The sequence below is a fragment of the Sinocyclocheilus rhinocerous genome, unplaced genomic scaffold (genome assembly GCF_001515625.1).
Source record: "Sinocyclocheilus rhinocerous isolate Xijiao unplaced genomic scaffold, SAMN03320098_v1.1 scaffold938, whole genome shotgun sequence".
NCBI lineage: Eukaryota > Metazoa > Chordata > Actinopteri > Cypriniformes > Cyprinidae > Sinocyclocheilus > Sinocyclocheilus rhinocerous.
In genome coordinates this window covers 962,608-990,457 of record NW_015665007.1, presented here as the reverse complement: position 1 = coordinate 990,457, position 27,850 = coordinate 962,608, and the positions used below count along the sequence as shown (strand labels likewise).

At 36.6% G+C, this 27,850-nt stretch overlaps 1 pseudogene; it reads left to right on the top strand.

Moving 5' to 3' along the window:
- The first annotated feature begins 1,662 nt into the window (after positions 1-1,662).
- Positions 1,663-27,107, top strand: LOC107730875 (alkylglycerol monooxygenase-like; annotated as a pseudogene).
- The last annotated feature ends 743 nt before the right edge of the window (positions 27,108-27,850 follow it).

The following is a 27,850-nucleotide window of genomic DNA, read 5'->3' as shown; positions in this document are numbered from 1 at the left end:
TATTTATAAAAAAAAAATAAAAAATTTAGAAAATGTATTCCACTTTGGTAGAAATCACGAATCGCAGTCCGGGGGTACCTTGATCGGACCAAAAGGGCACTTTAGCGTCGGGACAGGGGCACGACAACCGTGCTAAAATCTAATGAGAAACAAAACAAAACACAAGCTGCTGTCCTCTTCTGTTGCTCAACTGCTTATTCTTTAAGTAGTAGATTTAAGTAGTAGTTAGAATTTGTGTCATCTGACTTGAGTCACTTTGCATCTACTTTAATGCTGTTGCTGCGTGATAGGGACCTCCTTACAGAAGCTGAAATTCTGGGCCTTAATTGCACACAATTTGACTGGACCTTATGCACTGATACACAACCGTTGTGTATTCAGCTGCGAGTCTTATCCATCAAGAACATTTTTTAACCCTCGGCACCTTCATGCCTTAAGTTGAATGTTTCTATAGAGAAATCCAGTGAGGGTCTGCGACTCATCACCATGATTATGAGACAAATATATGCTAAGGCTGAGCGAGGAGCTTACATGAATAAGCTATTAAGGAAGGGGCACGGGAATATGCTAAACTCAACTTCTCCTCCAGGCAGAGTCACGATTTCTGCCTTAATTCTGAGAGGTGGGTGAGCAAACGGATCATATTCTATTACAAAATCAGGTCTGAAATATTGTTATGGTCCGTTCTTGCTGTCGCCACAGAGTGAGCCTGCATTCTAATTCGTAATGCAAGCCAGGAGAATCAAGACACCTTTGCCCACCAGGACCAGTGATTCTGAGGGTCCTGCCAAAAGAATCAACATTGTAGCTTCAACTGCTTTTGACGGAAGAAACCACAAAAAGATATTTTGTTTGAATGTTTTTGCATCACCAAGGAGATTTCCGGAACTTCCTGCACAATGGAATAGAGAGGTCACACACAAAGCCATGCTACTCTCTGTTTCACATCGAAGCCTTTTACTGCCCTTTGACTTCTTAGGTTCTTTCTCCTGGATAGGAAAAGCTACATTGTTTTAAATATAGTCAAAGCCAAAAACAGCAGCAGACACTACAACCTTTTCCAAAATATCTGTTAATTTACAGTTTGCTGCTGCAGCCTTAAAGGGATTCATATATGATAGGCCTCTGTCTTTCTATATTTATAAAAATAAAATTTAGAATAAAATTATTTAACACTATACGAATGTAAAAAAGAAAAAAGTGATAACAAATAATTAATTCAGTATATCAGTATTTCAGTATTCAGTATACTGTCTGAAAAATTTAGAATTCCATATCCATTAATGTAAATTGTCAGGGAAGAAACCATGCTTTTTAGTATTCAAAAAAGTACTACTGAATCATTTAGTTTATTCTTACTCTGCCAACATATTCTGTTACACCAAATACACAAAATAATGATCTTTAAAAAAGCATCATATGACCCCTTTAAGTCATGTAGCCTAGTGTTGCGAAAGTATGCAAAAAGTGCCAATATATTATTTAATTGTGCCTATTATCGATATATTATCTGTTATCTAAATAATCACTCAGTTCTCTATGTCTTTCTGCAATAAAAATAAAAGCAGGCCTATAGGTCGACTCGGCTATATTATCAATCTTAGTAAGTAAAAGTGCTTGTCGTGAGTCATGTGATGACGACGTCTCTCTTCATGGCGGCGTTACTGTGAAGTTCAAAGGTCCGGACTCCTGTAGGTGTTCATAAACGCCCAGCATACATAAATCCGGCAGTGAGAGGAGCCACTGATCTATACTGTAGTTTTATTTTGACCACATTTACAAACGCAATGGCGCGAGTGGAAGTAACCAATGTGACCGTTTCTCAGGGGGTTCGTATGCTGTTTAGTTTAATGACTCCTAATGAATCCTCATTCGCGACTGTACGAGAGGTGCCGACATATGTCAACCAGGTACGTGTGACATCACTAGCGCGTTCATTGTGGATTTAGGAAAACAGCTGCGAGATGATGCACAGCTGTATACTGTGCGAACTACAGTGTTTAACAACAACAGCACACTCACAGAGAATGTGAGTTTTCGCCACAGTTTACACAAGCTGAGCTTGCATGGGGTGTTTACGTCTTTTACTTCTTCTTTTTCTTCCCCAACGAAACTTGTCTTCATTCCTGTTTCAGCAGGCATAGCAACTTTCTTTGTGTTAAAAGAGAGCGAGAACGCATTAGAAATTGTGCAGGAGTGCCATAGAAATGCAGTGTTATACTACAGTATTATGGCATTATATTGTGAAAAGTATCTATCTATCTATCTATCATCATTTTTTATTTTTTTTTGCAGATAATATATCGATAACACACGCACACATATTTATTTATTTTATTTATTTATACACACACGTATATATTCTTCCCCAACGAAACTTGTCTTCATTCCTGTTTCAGCAGGCATAGCAACTTTCTTTGTGTTAAAAGAGAGCGAGAACGCATTAGAAATTGTGCAGGAGTGCCATAGAAATGCAGTGTTATACTACAGTATTATGGCATTATATTGTGAAAAGTATCTATCTATCTATCTATCTATCATCATTTTTTATTTTTTTTTGCAGATAATATATCGATAACACACACACACACACATATTTATTTATTTATTTATTTATTTATACACACACGTATATATAAACTAGCATAATTGCTCTTAATTTTGTTAATCATGTTTCATATGGTCAGTATATTATTGTAAACAAAACATCTGTAATCGTGATTTCTTCAGGGTTTCTTCAGTATTGGTTTCTCCACCCATGTTTTCTAACAACACTTCTAATACCACAGGTTTAAATGATGCCGTAATTGCATATTGTACCTTTAATTGTGTGGTCTCTTAATTTTCATTAACGTGCAAAAACAGTGAGCACCATGCCTGCAACAAATGGAAAACAAGTCTGCCACCTGTTCAGGTTTTTAAGCCCTACAGCGGGGAGCTCGCTCCTTACATTTTAACAGACCCATATGTGTGTTTTTTGGTTTGGCTGCACTCAAATCAGCACATGTTTGTTATTTGAGGTAAAACACTCACATTTTTACAGGCCGCCATAAACACATGAATAGAGAAATTGCAATTAACCACACAGCAGGAATCCTAATTGTTGAAATTCTGTCACAAACACACACTTGTTAAATTGCCTCGCTCACCATTCCTGCAGAACTTTATTTGAAGTTTCTGTCTCTTGATGTGTGTGGGTGAGACAATAGAAATTCTCTGTGTTTTCTTGTCTTGGTCAATACATGGATTTGTGCTTCAACATTTTAGATATTTTCTTCCATAAGTTTGAATTTGGAGTATAATTGAAACCTGTCGTTCAGACTGTCTACACGTCACTGTTAGACGATAAAAGCGAAGTTGAAACAATAAAATCTCAATAAAAAGTGTTATTAGAAATTTGTATAAAGCAAGTTTAGTTGACAGTACATTTCTTAAAAAACTGTTTGACTGTATTTGTATTTTTGTGTAAAGTTACATGAACCATCCAGAATCTGACCAAGAAAGCTGAAGAAAAAAACTAAAATACTAACATCTGCTTCACAAATGTCATTTTTTGTTTCTGGTGAGATCTGAGTCCACAATCACAGCTTTATATACAACAATTAAGAGCCCCTCAACAATTTTTGCAAGCTTGAAATATGTTACTGCAGGGCTAATAGCGGTTTTCATTTTGTTTCTTAAAAAAAAACATGCTGAAAAATGTTAAAATAAGTTTCTCAAACCTATGAAATTGAAGTGCACGTATAGTTTACTTATAGTTTACAAACAGCATAGCTCACTGAAGTTAAATATCTAATTAGATTGAATTTTGTTTTCATCAACTTTAGTTTGTAAGTTTTGTAAGTAGGTTTCATAGTACTAGCAGCTAGAGCTTTGTTGCAGTCGGTTGGCCAGATGTTTCCAGGTTTGCGTGTGATAGGGGTTCCCAAGTGGTCTATCCTGCCTCAGTTCACTTGTACACACACTCACATACACATGTCCCGTTCCACCCGTAGATCTACTCTATACTGTTGTGCCCCAACCCCCCCTCCCCTCCTCCCACTACCACACTCTCAGTTCCGTGTGCATGTGAGAAAGTGAGTCTCGGGTTTCACACTGCAAAGAGTGGCCCAGAGTACTGCCAGCACCACATCTGTTAAGTTTTTAATTGGTCTTTTGTTTTTTGCTCCAGGTTTTGATGGGTAATCCAAGTTTAAGAAATCCTGAAAAACTTCCTTTACATCCAAGTCCTTAAAGTTAAAACTTGCTGGTAAATTATAAAATTGGTGATTACAGAAGTTTAGAGAGTCCAACTCGAGTGGAACCTTCCAATTCCATATGCTCCAATCCAAAACACACTTTGCATTGAAATGTGCGCATTTGGCAAGACACTTTTATGCAGCTTACATTACATTGAAGCTATACATTAATAGGAATGCACAGTACAGTATATTGGTACCTTATTGGCCATATTCACTTGTAGCATTAACATTTAGAATGATTGATTTTAGTTTTTAATGTTTAGTTTGAGTATTTAATTAATTTTAGTTATAAATTATATTTGTGAAATGAATTCTAAATAATACATTAATTATATAAATAAATTAAATAAATAATATTTATATATATATATATATATATATATATAAATTAATATAAGTAAATTAAATATAGGTAATAAAAAATATAAATTTTGTATATTTATTAATTATATTTATGAAATTATGTGCATTCAGTGTACATTTTTTTCCCACTGGGAATCGAACCCATGACCTTTGTGTTGCTAGCAACATGCTGGACAGTTTGAGCTACAGAAATGCTTTTAATGTATATCGACGGTATTACATTTTAATTTTAGACATTTATTGGTTATCGGCCACAACATGAATTATTGGCTTATTGATATTTAACAGTTCTTGTCCGTATCAATGTGTCCCTATACTAATAATAGTTCAGGCATTCCTGGGAATTGAACCCGTGACTTTGTAACAGAATGACTCCACGTACTTATGCAAAGGAAGGACTTTATTTGCTGACAGATGCCTAGTGTGTTGAAGTTTTATGCTTAGTTTGACATGCACTAGGGCTGTTATAGAAAGTCATGTGTAGCATTTGCAAAACTTGACTCAATCTTTTATGTTAAGATGCAGCACTTAAAAGGTTGCATCAGTGAATTGTATTAACACGGTATTTAAAGTTAGAGTAACTGTTATGTTTGTTTTCATTTACAGCAGGATTTATAATTTTTGTGTGTTGTAGGCCACACCATATTTCATTGGTTTGATATTATTGGAGATTGTGTTGGGATGGTTAAAGACAGATGGCCCTCGCATCAAGATCAACGACTTCATCACGTCTTTGTCCACAGGGATGATGTCCCGTCTGCCTCAGTGAGTTGACAATAACTTCCCAAGTGTGAGATTTCGTTCACAGTTCCTTCAAATGTCTGTAGATATGAAACACAAGAAAGTCATAGATTTCAAAACCTGATTTTGTCAATAGTCATATTACATATCAGATAACACTTGACCTTACAAAGAGATTATGCAGTGTTTCGAGAACAGAAAGGAACTAGGAACAAAACTAATGTTATTTCATGTTTTATGATGTAACTTAATTCTGCACTTTTGGTGTCTTTCTCAAGGCTCATGATGAGAAGTTTGGAGCTGTCAGCTTATATTTATGTCTGGAACAACTTCCGTATATTGGAGCTTCCCTGGGATTCGGCTTGGACGTGGTGGCTTGCGTTTCTTGGTGTGGACATGGGATACTACTGGTTCCATCGATTTGCCCATGGTATGTGAATCCTGCCAAATGCACTGCTATTATATCCGTCCATCTGCTTTAAAGGAGTTTGCTGAATGTACAAATGGAACATCGTAACATTCCCCTTTTTACAGGGTGTGCTACTTTCTTCTTGTGAATTTTAATATGATTATTTTTTTTATTTATATGGTGCTTTAATCTAGCACTAATAGTATTTTTTACACCTTTCAGGACTGGGAGAGGAACTATTCAAATTTTCCATATAGTTTATAGTGATGTAAAGACAAAAAAAAACAAAAAAAAACTCAATCCATATGATAAGTTTTTGTGAAAAACATAAAAATTTAGGTCATAATTCACTGATATTCTTGCCGTCCCTCGAAACGTCAAAAATGAACTGTTCATTTTTCATTGTCTTAAATTAAAATAGCTTTTGGTAATGTTTAAATGTTCTGGAAACATTATTTGTTTCTTAAGTCATATCTGCGGATGTTAGTTTTATGTTATTGCCATAAGGGCTGGTTTGGTTCCATGATAATGTTGTTTTGACCCTTAAGGATCGTATGTCTTGCTACTTTTGCGAGTTCATAACTTGGAAAAGTGAGTAACCGATGACTGTTTTTGATTTACCTCAGACTCTATAGGATTTTTATTTTCCATATTTCAGTAAACACATTTACATAAAGTATAATCTATCGGCTATCCAGATGTGGAAAATGCATCTTAGGTGAAACGCTTTATCTGGCTGCGCATTTGAAATATCAATCTGTCAAGAAGTAGGCGATTGCAAAAGACACTTATGTTTGCGTAGCATGAGAGTTCAGGCACAGAGCCGTGAGACATGTGTCCAAACAGAGGATAACATTGTCACAGCTGTAATCTTTGAGCGCTGTGGTGTTTTTCTTCTTTCCTCAATAGCAGCCGTCGCAGAACTGCATTGCCAGTAAACATACTTTGTTACCATAGACTGTAAATCTGCTTCTCAACAGTTCTCTGTCTTGAGATGTTGGATCTTGTCCTTGAAAGCAGCTCTCCAGTATGCTGGAGGAGAAGAAAGCATAATCCTAGTTTTGGTTTACCAAAATACAATTTCACAGGCTGTTTTGTTGTCTCAAATGTGCATTGCTCAATAAATTTCCCCATGTCCTCTTCTATTACACGAGTAAACATCCACAGTGTGTCAGAGGCCAGGCCATTGACTTCAGTTTCTTCTGAGTGAAAAAGGTAAAAACAGGCAACTGCCCTTTGCTTTTGAAGTATGCTTACCATATGCTACACCAATTCCATCCATTTGAGATTTAATGCTGATACGATGGCAGGACGTTTTTCAAATTACATCTCTCCAGACTTCACTTGGACCCCTAAATAAAGTGATGAGGTGCTTTTGGCTGTCATGTTATGTTTTCCATTGTCTCGGGTTCCTGCTCCGAGTCAGAAATGTCATTTTTGTCATAGGTCTCCTGTGCCCAATTGGTTCTTTTTGTAGTCAGAGGAAATTATTTGTCTAGTTTTCTGTTCCATCGCTGTCCAAGATGACTTCTTTTGGATATCGTATGGTTATAATTCATAAAAGACCCAGACATAATGGCTTTTCTTTTTTTTTTAAGTTACAGTAGTTTAGCTGCTATACCTTTACAACCAGAGAATATTGCTGAGAAAAGAATCTGAAATGTGACTGAAGTATCAATGGGAATCGTAAGAATCCATAATCCATAATAATAATCCTTTCTCCAGTGAAAACTCCAGTGTCCTCTCAAATCAATCTCGACCAACATTTTTTAAAATATTGTTTATATTTGTTTAATATTGTTTTGGACTTGCTTTTAAACTCTGCGTGATCTGTGCATATTTCACTCCTGATTCAGACTAGATGACTTTTTCATTGGAGAAAGGAATATTATGGAAGCAATGGTTTAAGTTAAAAATGTCTTATTGATGGATTTGTTTATTACAAACACACATGTTGTGAGTTACTTGCAATTGCTTGTGGATTAATGATTTTATAAGGTGTTTGGACTGTCACTCTGACGGCACCCATTCACTGTAGAGGAAGTGATTTAAATCTAAGTTTCTCAAAATCTGCTCAGATGAAGAAATAAACTCCTCTACATCTTAGATGACCTAAGGGTGAGGACATTAACATTTCTGGGTGAACTATTAATAATATGTAATAATTAGTAGTATTTTAAGAAAGTGTTATGTTAATTTATCACATTAAAATGCAATAAAAATACATAGAAACCTTTTTAAAACAATTGTTTTTTTCAAATATGTTATGATTATTTGATGACCAAAAACCAGCACCAGCTCTTTGACTACAACACATGTCCACCTTAGTTATTTCATATTTCTCTTCTGACCACTGATTTGAGTGGTAAACAGCTGGTGGTCTAATGTTTTCGCTAATGATCCTTGAGTAGTTTTCATATTCAGTTTTGATTCAGTTGGCGCACAGAAGCTTTTATCTAAAGCTCTATTCTTTTGGGACTTGTAAGCTATAAATCTTTATTCTAGCATGAGAAAACCATTTTAAGGGAATAACAGCAGAAATATGACCACTATAAAACTATACTGACCCTAATTAGTGCCATTGTAAAATCTGAAAAATTTTGATCATTTTTATTAATTTTATTTTCACCCACACAAGTTAAGATGTGAAAAGAAAATCCCTTTTTTGATAATATAGGCATGTAGGGATCTGTGAAAATGCCTGTTATATCTGTAATATAAAATCTGTAGCATTTAAAATTTGTATTGTGTTTTTACAGAATTTATCACAGCTGTCTTGAATGACATTTAAAACTAAATTCAAGCTTAAATGTAAGACCAATTTGTAAAGTAGGTGTTTTTCCTTGTCTGAAGTAGCCATTTAATATTGTTAGAAATTCATATCCTCATAAATCAAAGGCTGCGTTTGGTTTTGGTGGCTTTTGATGCTGTCCAGGCATCTGCTTCTGCGTGAGCTATTTGCATGCGTCCATTCTGCTCTCTTCTGTCATTCTCTGTCGCATTTTTTCCACATGTTGCCTTATTTTCCAGTTGCCTGCAAACCTTTATTGCTACTCTTGGTGGTGTTTGGCCTTTCCATGTATTCCACTATAGTGATGCCGCACTCCACTGAAGCGGGGCTGGCTTTCCGACCGCACGGTCTGTTTTGGCAACATGGGCCAGACGAGGTTTATGGTTTAGCCCGGACTAGGTTAATGGTCTTCTGGATTTTTTTTTGCATCAAGATTTTTTGTAGACAGAGAAGTGTATTAAAATAGCTGCTGTCTCCAATGTGCAATAAGGAATATGGTTGACTGTCTACAAGATGTGCTTTTGCATTAAATCAAACAGATATTTGTTGCCATTTTGATTGTATAGTTGACATTTCAGTGTTCTTGAAATAAAAAATAATGTAGAGAGATTGAATGCGGCTGGCTCGCTGACAGCAGTGTTAGCTCAGTTTGCACTGTCGCTCTCATGGAGGCAGACCAACAGTGATTCTGGTCCCCATATGCTACTATTTCCAAAGAGCTCTACCAAAACCTCAGCTCAGCCCTCCGTTCAGGAACTCTGAAGAAACCCAATGGGCTTTTGACAGGAAGACCACAGTGGCTGCTGTTGCATTAGGGCTTCATCAAGTTAGTCTTTCATTTCTCAGTCTCATGAGTCATGAGCAATGAAAGATGTATGGTGGGCTACAGAAGTCTGAGACCACATTGAAAATCTGGGTTTGAGGATCTACTGTAATTTAAACCTGGAAATAAAGTTTGGGGTTTTTGAAAAATCTAAAACAAAGAAATGTTATGTAGAACTAACAGAATAAATAAGAAATACCTCTGCACTTGCTCACCAATGGATCCAGCAGTTTTCACTTCACAAGACGTTATTATTGTGATGTTTTTATCAGCTGTTTGGACTCTCATTCTGATGGCACCCATTCACTGCAGAGGATCCTTTGGTGAGCAAGTGATGTAATGCAAAATTTCTCCAAATCTGTTCCAATGAAGAAATAAACTTATCTAGATCTTGGATTGCCTGGGGATTCATTTTTGGGCGAACTATTCCTTTAAATTGTCATGTTTCTAAAACAGATTGTAATGCAACAATGTATTAAATTAGATGTAAACAGATTTTTTTTTCTAGTGCCCCCCTATTTTTCAGATTAAAAGTTTTTTTTCCTGTTTTTTTCAGTAAATGTTACATTGCATCCCCAAAAGTTTCAGAAGATTGATTTTCCGACAGTAATGCTCTCAGATTGGAGTGCTTTTGATGGCAGACTCGCTTAAATAACCTTAGTTTTAGTGATTAATTTGGCCTTAGGTTGCATTCTGTTCCTCGTAGATGTGTTGCATGACGTCTTTAGATTAATTACAAGTCCTGCAGGTCTTTGGATCAGGAGACCCACTTGTAAGCCCAAATTTTGTAAAGCAACATGCATTTCAAGTCCCTAATTCCCTCTCCTTTTCTTTCACTAGAGTCACATAAAGACATTTGAATAATGATACTTTGGGAAACGTTTGGTCCGTCCAAGGAGGATATTGTCCGGGTTTCTAAGACATGCTTTTATCTGGTGTGCAGTCTAGCAGAAGGGTCATATTCTGTCGTTCTTTCTACTGTAGTTTGAGGTTTGGTTGAGGTTAGATGTTATAAGTTTAGACGGGGCAGGGAGGGTCATAAAGTCGAAGAGAAACTATAAACAAGTTATGGAAGGCAGTACGTAATGTTACATTCTTTATCACCTCACCCCGTTCAGTGTTTTACAGTGGGAAAGGTTTATGGCACTTGAGCCACTGGGTTTTCCAAAACTAAACTTTGATCATGTTAGAAATGCCATGACATGGCTGTCATCATTGGATATGCTTGGGGCAAAATGAGTAAATATTACATCTGATGTAACCTTGTAAAGTTGCGCAGAGGAAAGTTGTACGGTACAGAGGTTTGACGTTATTTGCACATTTTTCATTTGTAACTGGAATCAGAAAAGTCATAAAAAGAAAAAAGGCAGCTTTCTCCAGTAGCAAAAGGTTGCAGTAGCACATCTGTTTACATATGCAATTCTCAATATCAGGTTCAGGATACAGTAGTGGCACACGTTTAGCATTTACGCAGACAGCGGCAGTTGTCAAGACAAACACATCTCGTCAATGCTGCTGTGGGCCGTTCCAAAGGAGGCCGGGACTGGATGTTATTGTTTTCAAAAGGAATCCTCTTGGTGGAAGGCAGCGGGGTTTAACCCCTGGCCACGGGGGCTTCATAAATCTTCTTCTGCCTCTGGAAGTCCCCGGCCGTGCAGGTTGGAGGGCGTACAAAAGAATCAAACCGGTCAGGATGTAGAGCCAGGACTCAAACGAGTGCCCCCGGGACCCTGCAATAATATCAACAATGTCCAGCAAATCAGCCACTTGTGATTGTAGGCAAGTGTGTGTGTGTGTGTGTGTATGTGATTTTTGGATGAGGCCAGACCAAGTCAGTCTGAGAAATGTCTTTTGCTGTCAAAAATTTTGTCCTTCAGGATTGGAGTCTACCTTCACTATATGCCATGTGTGAAGTAGGGCTGGGTAAAAATATTTTTCTGAATAATCCCAATCATCATTTGAACTTGATTTTGATATCTATTCTTAAAATACCAAGATCGATAATTTAATCTATGCCAGTGTTTCATGCACTGAATTGCAGTGGCAAACCCTGAATATCTGATGCAGCTGTTGTCTTTATGAGTTAGTCATTGGCGCATTCTTTTAACAGATTTGTTCAGAAACACTGATTCGGTTAATAAAACTTAGTTGCACAGTATTAATCTATTTATTGGCCACGGGGGCTTCATAAATCTTCTTCTGCCTCTGGAAGTCCCCGGCCGTGCAGGTTGGAGGGCGTACAAAAGAATCAAACCGGTCAGGATGTAGAGCCAGGACTCAAACGAGTGCCCCCGGGACCCTGCAATAATATCAACAATGTCCAGCAAATCAGCCACTTGTGATTGTAGGCAAGTGTGTGTGTGTGTGTGTGTATGTGATTTTTGGATGAGGCCAGACCAAGTCAGTCTGAGAAATGTCTTTTGCTGTCAAAAATTTTGTCCTTCAGGATTGGAGTCTACCTTCACTATATGCCATGTGTGAAGTAGGGCTGGGTAAAAATATTTTTCTGAATAATCCCAATCATCATTTGAACTTGATTTTGATATCTATTCTTAAAATACCAAGATCGATAATTTAATCTATGCCAGTGTTTCATGCACTGAATTGCAGTGGCAAACCCTGAAAGCAATAACATACTGCACAACCAGTGTAGTCTGATTAAATAACAAATGACTCCTTTAAACCAATTCTTTTTAGTGAATCAAAAACATACAGCACATCAAGTGTAATGTGATTCACTAACAGTTCTTATGAGCCAGCCCTTTTAATGAATCATTCAAAAAGAACAAAAAGAAAAGTTACCATTTGAATTAGTCCAATGGTTCTTAAATTCATTGAATCTGTCCGAGTGGTTACTCAACATAAACAAGTAATGATTACCTTTAGTAATAAAATATGTTAAGGAAATACACTTGTTACTTTACTTCGTTTGAATAATTAACTACTTGGCGACTTAACTGCTTCGCTTTTTTTCGTATGCAATATCTGATGCAGCTGTTGTCTTTATGAGTTAGTCATTGGCGCATTCTTTTAACAGATTTGTTCAAAAACACTGATTCGGTTAATAAAACTTAGTTGCACAGTATTAATGTATTTATTAACAATTAACAAACGCACAGTTTTTCTGAATATCTGCTGAGATTATTCATGTGCACTGTCATTTGAAAAGTACCACTCTTTTTACAAATGTCTTCAGCAGCAGTTTTGACTGTGAGCGAAGACATTGGGAAGTATTGTGGTGACAGACATGGGTTTGGTTGCTTCGGCTGACTGTTTGTGTTGGCCTCTTTTATTCGCCGACAGCTTGTCCTCTCTGCCCAGACGTTCACAGTTAATTCTGGGAATGTCAATTTACGGTTATTAACTGTAAATTATACGGCCTTTTTCACTTCCAAAAACGGTGTACTACCGTAAAATTACATGTAATGTCCAATACAGTTTTTCACCGTATATAGTAGGGGAATTTACCGTTAACCATTTAACAGGTTTTTACTGTAGCATTTTTACAGTCTTTTACCATTAAATTCACTGTCATTTTTTACAGTGTACGTGAGTTTATGCATTTCTGTTCCTGTACTTTGCGTTCATACCAGAGTTTATAGATAAGAGCGATTTAAGTACAATAGACACTTTGATTTACTTAGATGCCATGAATTTCGTCCATTCATTCTGAGAATGTCATGACATGGATATCAATTTAGATAGAGAAAAAAACAATTTGAAGTCCTAAAATTGTGGCATGAGCAAGCACGATGGACATTTTCAAGAAAAGAAAAATCTTAAAATGTATGGAAATATTAGAAATGCTTAAAAACAAAAATAATTAAATTAATTTAGTCCATGTATATTAGCTTTGAGGTCACCTACTGTATATACTAATTCCATTTAGCAGTTTTTAACCTTTTTGCATGATATTATTAACAATTTTGATGACTTATTCAGCGCTACCAAGATTTTTGTCCAATCAATAATAATAATCTGTGTAGTAATAATAATAATAATAATATTTTTTATTTTATAATTCATAATACTTTTATTATTATTATGATTATTATGATTGTTATTTATCTCACCCTAACTAACTAGCAAATTCTATTTGTGGCTGTGAATTAACTACAATTGTTGTATGTTATCTCTCCTTGACTGTTGAGACCAAAATAATGAGTTTCTATATCCATTTATAGTACACACTGCTTTCTGTGCAACCATGCTGTTTATTCCCTGTATTCTTGAGAAAAGAACACAATCTCCGCGTCTGAGCAGACCATGATCTTCAGGCATGATGAGAAAGTCTTTTCTGTGGCATAGGTTCTCATCATTAAAGCTCTTCCCCTCTGAATACTGCCTGCCAAACTATGCGGCTTCCAGCCGAGGCCGGCGCACGAGGACATGGATTGCAATGAGGCCTAGCTGAACATACTTCCTACCAGTGACACCCCACATCAATCTTACACTGCTCTGCCCTAGGAGGTGAAAGCATGGGCTCACACACTCTCAAGCAATGACTGGAGCTCTGCGGGTGTGTTTGGAGAAAAACCTCTCATTTCATCTCTTGATTTCAAGCAGAAAGCACTAAAGAGTGTCATTTATAACAAAGTAGTATTAGCTCATGCAATACTTCATTTAAAGTTTGGAATTTAAAACTGAATTGTGTATATTTATAATGTAAAGTACTTCTATAATAGCTTGAAATGCAAAGACAACCAATGGCATTATTTTGGGGCGGGACTATCTGTCTTGTTCAACCAATAGCAAGGGGGAATGTTTAGGGAAACTAAATTTTCATGTCACTTTGTTTGCAATTCTGTTTGGTGATGCAAGTAAAATTACACTTTTTTTTTGTAACTATTATTATTTATATATATTTGCATTGCATCTAAAATGCATTGAAAATTCATAGTGTGTGAATAAAAACAAAGCATCCATTCCTGGTTCTGTTATCTGGATTAAGTGGACAGTTTGATGTTGTTTTCTCAATGGAGAGCTTCGACTGCTCACTTTGCTGGCCTGGTTATTCTAACATCTCAGCGGAGCCCCACTGGCAGAGAGGAAGATTTCGTTCTTACACTCACCACGGTGTGTTTTGTTAGCTGGATCGCAGCATTTAATTGGGAACTTCACCAGCTCTTAGATTTGATGGACCTCACACTTACACAAGGCCTTCGACTATCTCAGAGAAAAATCCTAAAAAGATTTGACAGTGTTTGCAGCCTCATTAGAGGTGCTTGCTTAGGCAATCCCGTAGACTTCTATTGAAGGAGGAACCCGAGCCGTATCAAGGGACCAGAATATTATTGAGACTTAGGGGTGGACTTTTTTTTAAAACTCTTTTTAACACAGTGTATTTTCTTGAGAAAATGTAAAAATGTTCCAAATACTAGAATCCACAGAAACTTCAGGTACATCTATTTTTATTCATTATTTTATTTTATTTATTTTTTTAGAAGAATTCTCCTTGTGCATATTCAGAAGGATGCAGACAAATCTTACTGCCCAAAAAAGATATTGGTGGTCCGAAAATGGTCCCTTTCCTTTTTTTTTTTAAGCTGGATTTTCTTTTTTTTTTTTGTTCTTTTTTTTTTGTGGACCAGTAATTTACAGAACAGTTACTGTCTCGATGGTCCAGTAATGTCAAGAGATTTAATATAGCACCAGATCCAGCACAGGTCAAATGTAGAGCATTTGCCAAAAAAAAATGTCTACAGTCAAAACATAGAAATTAGTCTCTTTCATTGCTGCTTATCATTGATTCACATTCTCCACATTGTTTTGACAATGTCATTCAGCTGTATCTTTCTCTCTTTTTGTTGTTTCAGAGTTAAACTTCCTGTGGGCTGCCCATCAGGTTCACCACAGTTCTGAATACTACAATCTGTCGACAGCACTACGCCAGTCTGTCACCCAGCAGTTTTCCTCATGGGTACAAAGTACCTGCATCTCACTAATTAATCTGTGATAATTTTTGGCACGATACATGTTAGATCATGTAACAGTTATTAGATAATGAGCTCTAACAGTGTAGCTAATGGCCTATTATGAAGTGATAATATTTGATGTGTTTTATCAGGTGTTTTACCTTCCTTTGGCACTGATGGTCCCTCCGTCAGTATTTGCAGTGCACATACAGTTTAACCTGCTGTATCAGTTCTGGATTCATACTGAGGTACTATGAGATTTGTCTTTACTAATTGTTTAGCATATTTTATTTCTGTTTTAAAACTTTTAGTGTCACATTATAAGTCATTTGTTTCACTATTCTTGCTCTTGACCATTTCATAGCATGTTAGACTTTAGTTTAGCCATTTTCAAAACTCTAACCATTTGTAGTTTTGCCCATTCTGTGGTTCTGAATACTACACTCAATCATACGTAATGAGATTTTATGAAATATTCCAAACAGAAGCTTTACATTTGCCGTTTAAATGGCCTTCAGTATCGGCTTTACATTCGGGAAATGGATTTGGAATCACTTCCATCTTGTAGAGCTCTATTAGTGAAAACAGTCTTCACGTCTCCAATTTTCTGAAGGGTATAATTTATGCTCCCTTTATAGGCTTTTTTTGATGTCGTGTAATTTATTGGCGTCGAATTCCCAGTCCTCATCCAACATTAGAACGTGAGTTAAGTTGTGAAGGAGCTCCTTTCTTTTAAGATAAAATTCAGCTGTTGCCAGATCTCTCATTACATGGAAATAATGGCGTACTGAAATATGGTGCTCACTTACGCTGAGCTGTTCCCATTTTGCAGACGTCAGAAATCAAGCACTCAAGTAAAAACCTGATGGTCGGCTCTAACACTTGCAATATATGCCTCATCAAGCTCAAATTGATGTTTATATCCTGGTAAAATAAGGCATGGAGTGTGTGTGTGTGCATTTAACTCGCCGTAAAGCTTGTGCAGTGACACGCACGCATATTTATGAGTGTGTGTTATCAGGCTCATTGGCTTCTATATACGTCTTCTAATCCAATGTAATGTTTGCTTTACCTCCAATCTATAAATATTGTTCTTTCCATCTGGAAATTTGGCCACCTTTCTCTTTCCGTAGTTAGTGGAGTTTCGATTGGGCCCCCCCTGCCATAGTGCGTTGGTGTTGCTCAGTTTATCACTGTGGGTCAAAAGCTAGGCCTGTATTGTCTTATCATGTGACTTAAGTAACACTGTTAATACTGGTTATACCCCTTATCTAAGGAAAACCATTCTACACCTGTTAACAGAGATTCCATAATGACTAGTGATTATGTGTGTAACATTTGACCATGCATTCGCAGGGCGAAATCCATATTGCATCGATAAGAATTATGCGGGAATTCTGATCATATGGGACAGGATGTTTGGTAAGTTCTGTGTGTATCTGCTTTTGAAAAAATGTCAACCAGTAGTTGTTGTCTGAAAATGAGCCCTAGCAGCACATGCATTCATTAAACTCTCTCTCCCCATTATTTCATGGCATGTTTCTACTGTCTGGAGTAATAAAAATGGCACAAAGCACAAATTAGTAGTGTAATTTATAACCTGAAAAACACTAAAACCTGTTACTTCACAAAACAAATGATCTTGTGAATTGTGATTTATAAACGCACATGCAAGCCAGATACACTTTGAAAATGAGATGTTCTCTGCTTCGTCCCATCACAGGTACGTTCACTCCTGAGAGTGATAAAGTTGTCTATGGGCTCACACACCCAATCAGCACATTTGAAATCTGGACTGTCGAGGTTAGTCAGGATTTTGAATTAAAATTCTAATATTCTGTGATTATATTTATTTTTAATTTAATTATTAATTAATTTATTTTAATTTTTACAAATATATTGAAATATTAATACAAATATTACAGCAAAAATGCATTATTTTCCTAATTTATTATTTTTAGTAAAATGCTGATTTATTTTGTAAAAAAGTATTGTGTTTTTGCGTTAATCTTTGCATAATGTCTGTTTTATGGTTAGCTTTTTTATTATGGTATTATTTTAACATACATCGGCTCAGTGATCACAGTATGTAAGCAAAGTTTACATCATTCATAAACAAAATGTTTAGATTAATTTGCCCCCACATTCTATCAAGACCTTTGACTAGTGAAAATATCAACACAGCAGATGAATTGGGTTTCACATAATGGGCTCTAGTGTATCAGACCGGCCTAATTTTAGAGATGTAAATATCTGAGCAGAGTCAATGGGAGCCGGGCTTCTCCTCACATTACCGTGCTAGTGGAAAAGCCATGCTGTAACCATAACATTATTACTTCACTTTAAACATACGGCTCAGGAGAGGTGAAAGAGTCCTGCAAAACCAAATGGAGGTTGTATTTGATTATTTTTTCGGTGCTCTCCTGTGGCGGTCCGGAGTAAGAGTGATTTGATGTGTGTGACAAAAAGCATTTAGACACGAGGACTAGACGATGATGAATAAAATGAATAAGAATAATGTTTATCTTACGGTGAAATGCAAACTGTGATTAAAAAAAATGCAGGGAGATGAAGAGTCTGTAAAATGAATAAAATACAAATCTAAAGGGTAGTATTTCCTCGTCATAATTGAGTGAAAGGTTTTTAGGTAAAGCAGCATTAAAGAGGGTTGCTTAATATTAAGGCTGCATGTGCCATGTATGGTTTATACTCTCATTCTTCTTTTCTTTCCTCTCTAAAGTTCCTTTATTACCCGTACCTATGGCAGAGGTTCTGGGAAGCTGAAGGAATTTCAAATAAGCTGTCCGTCATTTTTAAAGGGCCAGGCTGGACTCCAGGAAAACCAAGACTGGGAGACATTGCTGATATACCCCAGGTGGGTAGTTTTTTTTTGTTTTGTTTGTTTGCTCCACTATATCAAGATGTTTCTTATTCTGATAAAACAGTAGACTGCATGCTATTCTGAAATGAACTGAGGATGTATTTAAAATTCTTATTAAATTTCTACGTTTCTAGGATATAGAGTTCGAATGGAATGAAATGAAAAACCATTCAAAAGTTCGGGTTCAGTTAAAAAAAAAAAAAAATTAATACTTCTATTCAGCAATTATGCATGAAATTGGAAAAAAAAACAACAGTGAAGAAAAATACTTAAAGATGTAAAGACATGTTTACATTTTAAATAAATAGTTCTTTTGAACTTTCTATTCCTCAAAGAATTCTGAAAAAAAAAACAGTTTCCACAAACATATTAAGCAGTATAACCGTTTTCAACATTGATAGTCATAAGAAATATTTCTTGTGCACTAAGTCAGCGTATTAGAATGATTTCTGAAGGATCATGTGATACTAAAGACTAGAGTAATGGCTGCTAAAAGTTCAGCTTTGCATCACAGGAATAAACTTTAAAACAGTTATTTTGTATTTTAATATTAAATGTATTAATGTTTTACAATATTAATGTTTTACTGTATTTTTGATCAAATAAATGCAGCCTTGGTGAGCATAAGAGACTTCTTTCAAAAACATCAAAACCTTTTCAACAGTGGTGTATATTATTTTTAATAAAATAACTTTCAGTTTATGGACGATTGTGGAAAAACACTTTTTCCAAAATGCTCTAATTTGCCTTTCAATATGCATCTAAACAATATTTTATAGGCAGGACTATTTGTTTGTCATCTTATGGAAAATGGAGTTAGTTCTAATTAGTAAACTGTTTGGAAATTATTTTTGCAGATCCATTTATGCTAGTGGTGCAGAAATGTTCATGTTCACCTTAAATTGGAAACTCTTGTTCCTCGCCTTACTTGTCATTTACTACCTGCTGTTTGTGTAACAGGAAAAAAGGTCTCTCAAATGACTCCCTGAGTTCTCACATAAAAACAGACTCACGTTTCAGACAGGCTTTACAAGTGTGCGCCGTTGCCAAATGAATCTTAACCGCCTTTGTGGGCCGAAGCACAATAGGCTCATATTCACTCGTCTTTAAAAAGCGAGCTTTTTTGGGCCCGATCAAACAGCAGGCCTGCGACAAGTTTTTGAAGTCTTCTCATCAGGAGAGCAGCGGTTTGCTTTGAAACACGTCTGACTGTGCCACATACTAACAGATGCAGTTTCACACTCTGAAAACCCCGTCTCTCCCTCTTTTTATGTCGCTCTCACCATGTTACAATTAAAGCCACCTCAAAGTGGGTCCTGGTGATCCTAAACATGTGGAGAGAGCAGGAATTTGACCGAAATATCTTGAAAGGCCTTCGGTGATGCAGACCGGGGTGTGCCTGTTGTTTCTTCTGTGGAGTAGAGGAGAGTAGGAGCGAGGGAGGCCGGCTCGGATGTGTTGATTTCTGAGGGAAAACAGAACACCGCGGCGGTGCAGCCACCAGGGTTCTGGTGTGAGGGAAAACCCACACGTGTCTGTGACTGCAGCTGAGACAGCCTCAGGAATTCTTAGGAAATCAACAGTGATCAAGTTCCCAATGATTCATGTCCAAAAACACTGATGTATGAAGCAGAGTTATTTTAGGTTGGGATCCAAACAGTGATGCAACTTTCTTATGTACTGTGATTTAATGGGGAAGTATTGGATCGTCCAAATAGTAAGTCCTAAAATATTTCATAGGAATATATATGTTAGGTATGCCACTTCCTGTAGGAAAAAAAAAAGGTTTATTCTACCATTTAATGTGGTCAGTCTGCTTTTCGAACATGGTAGCTGGTTAATTCAGTGTGGTCTTCTAAGCTCTACCCAAGTTGAATTTGGGCCTATCAACCTTTGACTAACTAATTGCTCTAATTAACCAAATTGCAACAGCTAGAAACATCTATCGTCTAAAAAGAATCTTCCTGTTTAAAAATATATGTATTCTACTGCTTAAGGTGGTCAAGCTGTTTTGTAGTCTACTCGCTGTAACCAAGTTGTCCTTAGGCCTACTGTACCAGCTCTGATCAACAGGCTAAACCATCTTGACAAGTTAATGGCGCTAATTAACCAACTAGAAAGAATGTAAAACTATCTACCACCTAAAAAGCTACCTCCTGTTGAAAACGGAAGTATTCTACCACTTAAAGAAGTCAAGTTGTTTTTTCAAGCATAGTAGCTGGTTTATTGCTGGTTCAAGATGGTCTGTTATCTCTAACCAAGGTGACCTTGGGACAACTCTAATTATTGGCTATAATTAAGTAAATTGGAACAGCTAGAAATGAAAAAAATATTTAAAAACATCTGTAGTCTTAAAAGCATTTGTACAAGACATTTTGAACACAACTATTGTTATGCTGTATTACTAACTCACAGATAATGCTACTATTCTGGTAGAAAAAAAAATCTCATATTTGAATGAATTTATTTATTTATTTTTAACTACAAAACTTTGTTCTTTCTACAATCAGATTACAGGAGAGGAAATGCCTCACGATCCTGCATGGTCCCCTGCAATGCAAGCCTATGTGCTTGTACAGTTCATGCTTCTGCTAGATGTATATAACAACTTGTTAATGGATCAAACGGTACGTACTGTTTCTGTGTTTTTTTTTTTTACTTTCACTGTTGAAATCGACGTCAGATTTTCCCAGAAATGTGCCCCACTGAAATGTCAAAGCTATCATCTGAATGCCATCTTTCATTGTCATCTACAGGAGCTTTAAAAGCTTTTAATTTGCTGTGTGGTTTATGCTACCTCGCAAGGTCTATTATCAACCTCGGTCTCTCTCTCATTATCCTAAATGCTCCTCTAATAATAAGGCATTTTACAAGCTGAGTATGGACTGAAAAAAGTAATCGTTGTCTATTATTTTTCAAACATAGAGATGCCCAGTTGCCCTTGTCAGTTATCCTTGGAAGTCCATGTTCCCCAGACATAGTTTTGGTTAGCCAGAAAGCTTGGCCCCACCCTGCCTCCCCGCTGAAATGAAACGGCCTGTTTTCATGTGATTCCTACCTCTGTTGTGCTCCCTTAGTTGTGGCTCTCGGAGATGTATCCCCTGGATCTCTTTCCATAGCTCCACCAGCCAATAAAACAGCCATTTGGTGGTCCAGCAACCAATACAAATGCTCTGACTGCTTTCCCAGACCCTGGAAACCTTCCTTTTGCATCAGTCACCTTATCCAAGGAAAATAACAAACCTAGGCCTTCAGGCATAGCAATAAATAATGTGAAAGTGTGTATTTATACCTCGTTGTCCATTTGCATGCTCTAACATTGACAAGTGATGCTACAGAACTGCTTAGTGGCAGTCCAAAAAGAAGGAAAACGTTCATTTTTAGGCATATTTCAATTACATCATCTGTACAGGGCTATCAATCCTGCTGGATGTTTGACTAACTGTTCATAATGCAAGGTCTGTGCAGTGACCTCTGCTGAAATGCAAATTTTGGAAGATGGTTTCCCCCTTTTTTTCCCCTCTGCCCTCTTGCTCTGTTATTTTTGAAACTGGATATGGAGAGGCTTTAAAATTTAACCAATCAAAATAGATTTTTTCCCCTTTTTGTTAATTGTTGAAAAATTAGCCAGTGCTTCAGGGCTGAGGTCTGGGATCTGGATTTTATCTGGTGTCACGCAGGAAAAAGTCTGTAATTGTTTGCTGGTGTCATATCAACGACGTTATGAGGTCAGTCACCTGACTTAACCACTGCGGAGTATGATGGGTTAGCCAGGTCAAGAAAACCTCATGAACATCGCTGCTTGTATTAACAGCAAATTATCACCAGATTATGATTTCAGTGTAAATCCATCCATAGAGGTGTGCCAGTTCAGTCATATATGATACTTCCCTAATGGTTGGCCTTAAGTTCTTGGAGCGTCGAGATGGTATTACTCATATGGCCTGACACCTAAATTTGTTAGGTCACTTTTATTCAGCTGTGTTGCTTGCAAAATTATTTGAGTAAGAGTTATTATTATTAAGACAAAAGAAAGTTTTTCATATCATGACCTAAATTATTGTTCCCTCACAATACAAAATCAGTGTTTTACTGTCAAAAGACTTATATATATATATACATACACACACACACACACACACATATATATATTACTTATCTATGTATACTATATTGGTTATCTTTCACCTGCAGATACTGTCTGAGCTGACTGCACTTCTTTTGACTGCCTACGTACTACTTTCTCTAACCTCTCTGGGCTTCCTAATAGATCAGAGGTACAGCTCGTATAACTAACTCCTATTTTGTTTTGTTTTGTTGTTTTGTTTTGTTTTGTTAATAAATTATGACAGTAAATTAAATTGTATTAACTCTTTAACTTAAAATGTGTGTACACATGCTTTTTATTATTTTATTTTATTATTAGATCAGAGGTACAGCTCGTATAACTAACTCCTATTTTGTTTTGTTTTGTTGTTTTGTTTTGTTTTGTTAATAAATTATGACAGTAAATGAAATTGTATTAACTCTTTAACTTAAAATGTGTGTACACATGCTTTTTATTATTTTATTTTATTATTAAATAAATTATGACAGTAAGTGTATTATTTGGGCAAGCTAACCCTTTTACTTAAATTGTGTGTACACATGCTTTATTTTATTTTATTTTATTTTCTAAAGGTGAACTGTAATTTTTCCCAGTGAACCAGCTTTTTAAAAATTGATTTACTGTATATACAAAGTAAATATGGATATTTTGTTAATATATACTAAACAGCACAGTACAATAATAAAATAGATAAATAAATAAGAAAAAATAAAATACTTTGTCTTTCTTTCAGGGCTAATGCAGCTGAGTTGGAGATGCTGAGATGTGTTTTGATAATGGCTCTTCAACGGTTTGGTTACATTAAGCTTCTGGTGCCTCCGTTGGCTTTTCTGATAGAAGTAAGTCTGACAGACACATACATCATTACCACAGTCTCTATTACAGATGTCCAGCTTCCATTTAAGCACAAGACGTTCTTTGGGTCATTCTCAAGATGCTGAAGAACATGATCATCAGGTTTTACACAAACTTGTGGAGTTAATGCAGCTTGTGTGCTGCACAAAGGGAGACAAATCAAATACTGGCAAGCTGATTTTTCAATTAAGCTTTTCACTCAAATTTTTATGCTGAAATGATAGAAATAGATGTATTTCCACTAGTGGTATCAGACTTGTGTATGTGTTATCTACGTCCTAAATGCATGTGTGTTTCTAGTGTGTGTGTGTGTGTGTGTTTCGGATCTGGCACTGGGTCTCTCTGCACGCCTCAGTGATGTATGACTCCAGATGCATGGCCCAATTAACCATAAAATTGCTGTGTGTGTTTCTGGCACTTGCAGCGTGGGCCGTGCATCTCAGCTGACCTTTCATTAGCGCGCCACCTCTCTCTTCACGGCCCTCCATCCTTCCCTCCATTTCTCCTCTTCTCACCATCCCAGCTTTACGCAAAGGCAACGTTTCTGGAATCAATTAAACACGTCTGCGGCTTGCCGTGGAAGACTGATTAGATTTACACAAGAGCTGAATTGCTCGTTTTACTGTGTGAGCGTGCATCTGTAAGCTCAGGTGCTGAAATGCCCACAGAACAGTTTTACTCAAAGTAGCGTCAACCTTTTGTCTGTATGAACTGTACCCATAGACTCCACCTGATTTAATGTGTTTCTGTTGTAATAGACCAAGGAAAGAGTTTCCCTTTCCCTGTAACTTTCCTTTACATCGGTCTATTTGCAGCAATGCCATAATGAAACACTTTAGAAACATTATCATTTGCTAAAAATTGCCCTGTCAGTTCCACACTCATCCCGGCTTCTGTTTAGCATGGCCTAATTTTGAGCTATAGGCAAAAAAGTGAAAAATGTCGATTTTCAGGTTTTCATAAAAATTAGTTCATTAAGCCCTCGTCTAGCGATCCCAATGCTCCAAATAATAATTTTAGATGTTTAATTACCTTTATTTGTACATTTTCTGAGAGGAGTACCTTTTCTCTGCTCGCTTCTCGCGCTGATTGTCATCCGAAGCGCCCGCATAAAGGAGCTTCCGACTGCGCGCCATCCCAATAAATATACACATGATCTAATCACATCTCTTACATAAAATTTGTATTTTGATTAAAGACATTCCTGATCTAGAAATATGATACATTAACAATTATGTTCAGTGTCTTAATGGCTACATTTACAATGACATAATCAGTAACAATATGAAAATCACCACTCTAGAAGGCTAATGCTAATATATTCTGGAGTTTTCAGTGGCTTCAGGTTGCTAAGCAGGCTGCCATGAACAGAACGTTCCTTACAAGCCCCAGGAGACCCATCCATCTTGGACCTTGTCTCAGGAATCCCATTGAACTGATTTACAGAAAGTCCAGTGAGAGTCACACGAGGCTGCCACGATGCCCTTCAGTGTCTCAGCTTCTTTTCAGAGAACTGGCGCTCGTTTGACTGCCCAAAGCAGTAGGGGGTTTCAGTAATGGGTCACCACTGCCACCTCAGCTCAGAGTCATGGACGAGTGCTTGAACTGCTTAACGGGGGTTTTTTTTCTCAATCTTTGTGTGTGTGGTAAGCCGATGTTTTCTATATAGTAGTTTAGGTACGGTGGGTCTTTTGTAAGCGATTCAGTGGTATGCTCATCAAGGCTGCATTTATTTGGTCAAAAATACAGTAAAAACAGCAATATTGTGAAATATTATTGCAATTTTAAATAACTGTTTTCTAATTTAAAATATTTTAAGATGTAATTTATTCCTGTGATGCAAAGCTGAATTTTCAGCATCATTACTCCAGCCTTCAGTGTCACATGATCCTTCAGAAATCATTCTAATATGCTGATTTGCTGCTCAAGAAACATTTCCTATTATCATCAATGTTGAAAATGGTTGTTCTGCTTAATGTTTTGTGGAAAAAGCAGTGTGCATTACCAACATGTAGGTGTCCACAGGCCACAGGTCAAGCCCCATCGCTAGTCATACATCACAGAGGTGACAGCAGAGATATAGTCCTGTCTGCTTTTGACCCAAAACTGCAGCTGCCCCAGAGACTTGACTCTTTGCTTATTAAACCGAGTGTGAATGTGTGCTTCTAGTTTCAGCAACCAAGCATGTATCTTTGTATTTATTTCTATCGCTTTTGTGTATGAAAGAGAGAAAAAAGCTGAGGGAGACGGAAAGAGAGACACAAGTGGTCATCTGAGACAGCAAGAGCCGTAAAAAGAAGGGAAAATTACTATATCAAAATGTACACATCTCATGTGTTTTTTCACTTAAAATATGCCTGCAGAGGAAAATCTGCGAGGAAAAAGCCTCTCAAATTGATTGAAATATCTGCCAGTTTGTCATTTAAGGTTGCATTCTAGGATTTGTGAGTTTTCCCAAAGCTCTTAAGACAGTTTCTCTGCAAAATTAAATTGACTCTGGTGGCAGTACAGCTCTGAATGAAAGTATAGAATGAGGTAGTGTCTCAAAAGCATTTGTACTGTCTCTAATATTTTTATCCCTTTTGTCATACAAATATTAACTGAAATTCTTCTTCTAAATCCCTTCCTTTACTCTTTTCAGCTCCACACTTTGTTATTTTAAACTTTGAACCATACTCCAGTTATGGTTCACCGTTTCATACAGACAATATATATATTTGTTTCATACAACAAATATAGAGAGCTTTGTCCAATCCATATGATTCCCCAAAGAAAAACTGTAGTGTTGTATTGTGAGATATTTCTACTAAGACTTGACGACATAGTGTAGATAAAACTAATGTGGGTAGCAAAACATTTTTTTTAAGTTTTAGGAGAATTTGATGAGAAATATTTGAGAACATATTGAAATCTCCGACTTTTAATGGTAGACTTTAGGATCTTAGCAAATCTAAGCACAGTCTGAGACACAATTGAGATTTCAAAGGTCACAAGAAAATCAGAGAAGCAGAAAATGTAAGCACAATGCTCTCCTTTTAATTAAAAAAAATTATTTGTATTTTTATTTGAATGAGGGTAAACTACATGCATTGAAAAGATTGCATTGGCATTTGATGGGTGGAATCCGGTAGCGTGAGGTCAGGAAGCACAGGACCATGCCTTTCCTTCAGCCTTTGTCTCTCGCTCTCTCTGTCTCTCTTCTCTCAGAGGGAAACAGCTGTGCTGCTCCTGAGGAAACTGGGGTTATTTCCCATTGGAGAGGTAGTTCTGATAGATAGAATATGATTTTGGACTCTGTTTAGAGCTCGGATGCAGTTTATGGTTTAGAACGCAAGGAAGGAGGGGCAGTTAAGGTTACAGCTTTTTGGAAGAATGTCACTTTTGGCCTGTTTCCACAGGGGCTTCTGTGAACCCCGACTCCAAATGCATCATGGGAGATTCTTTGGCCACATACTTGACCTATTGGCTTTAATTCTTTTTTTTATGTAGTACATTCTCCTGGTTTGTGACATTTAGGTCTCTCACAATTAATCACTTCAAATAAGGTTTTGACTTATAGAATTTAAAAAATACATTTAGAACACAACTCAAAGTCAAACACAAACAGGCCTTACTCAAAATCGCAGATTTTGAGAATCAACTTAAAATAAATGAGCACATTTTACTAATAATATTAAATTCATTGTGTCGTAGATTAAATAATTTAGGTGATTTTACATGATTTATTCAGGTAGATTCCATTAAAGAAATCAAGCATTAAAAACTACTACGTGTAATATTATTACCATATTTTTTTAAGTAGATAGCACATACATTTTTAAATTTTTTTTATAGTGTATTAATATGAACCTATTTGGCGTTTAAATGTAAATATCCTTTTTTCCGCAGGTCTTTGTCTTAATCTCTGCAGTCTACTGGAGTCTACAGTCTGTGAATCAGCGAACAAACAGGATGAAGAAACAAAACTAGAGAAGACATCAACAGCAAACAGCCTCATACTGATGCATTACACACAAACTGTCCTGTACCGGTGACATCTTTCATACATTTAAATCATGAGATTTGTCCTTTTAATTTTACAAAACAACTGCTACTCTCACAAACTATTCACACTGATTTTGGTTTGGCATTGAAGAGATGCTATAAAAGCATGAATTAAGATATTGTAAAGACGACATGTTTCGTAGGTCTCAGAATGGTACTAACCAGCTTAAAACTTTTCAGCCATAATCAATGCATGTGGTAGATTAAATACAAAAGGTACCTATTAACTGTAGCTTCATATGCATGAAATTTATCAACTAATACAGTACAATAACTAGTGCAATAACTATACGATAACTAGTGCAATAAAGTACAATAACTAGTGTATTATGAAGAATTTTGTAAAATTATACACCAGTTTTGTCATACTGTACAGAAAATACCTGACCTCTTACTGACAACATGAAGGACCAACATGCTGTTAGGTGTATGTAATTTTAAACCAAAAAAGACTGGTTGTTAGCTGTGGTGTGATTTCGTGTAATTGTACGAGTTACCACCAGGTGGTGCCAGCAGGACCCCTAAAAATTGTGTCCCCATTTCATTCAATATGAAGTGTTTATCGATCATTTCATTGCTGGTCAGGGCCAGGTTCACTGGAGAGCAATTACACTATACTGTCATCTGACAAGAAGAAATGAGCTGACCGTTATGAATAGTTCAAAGAAAGTATTTGTTT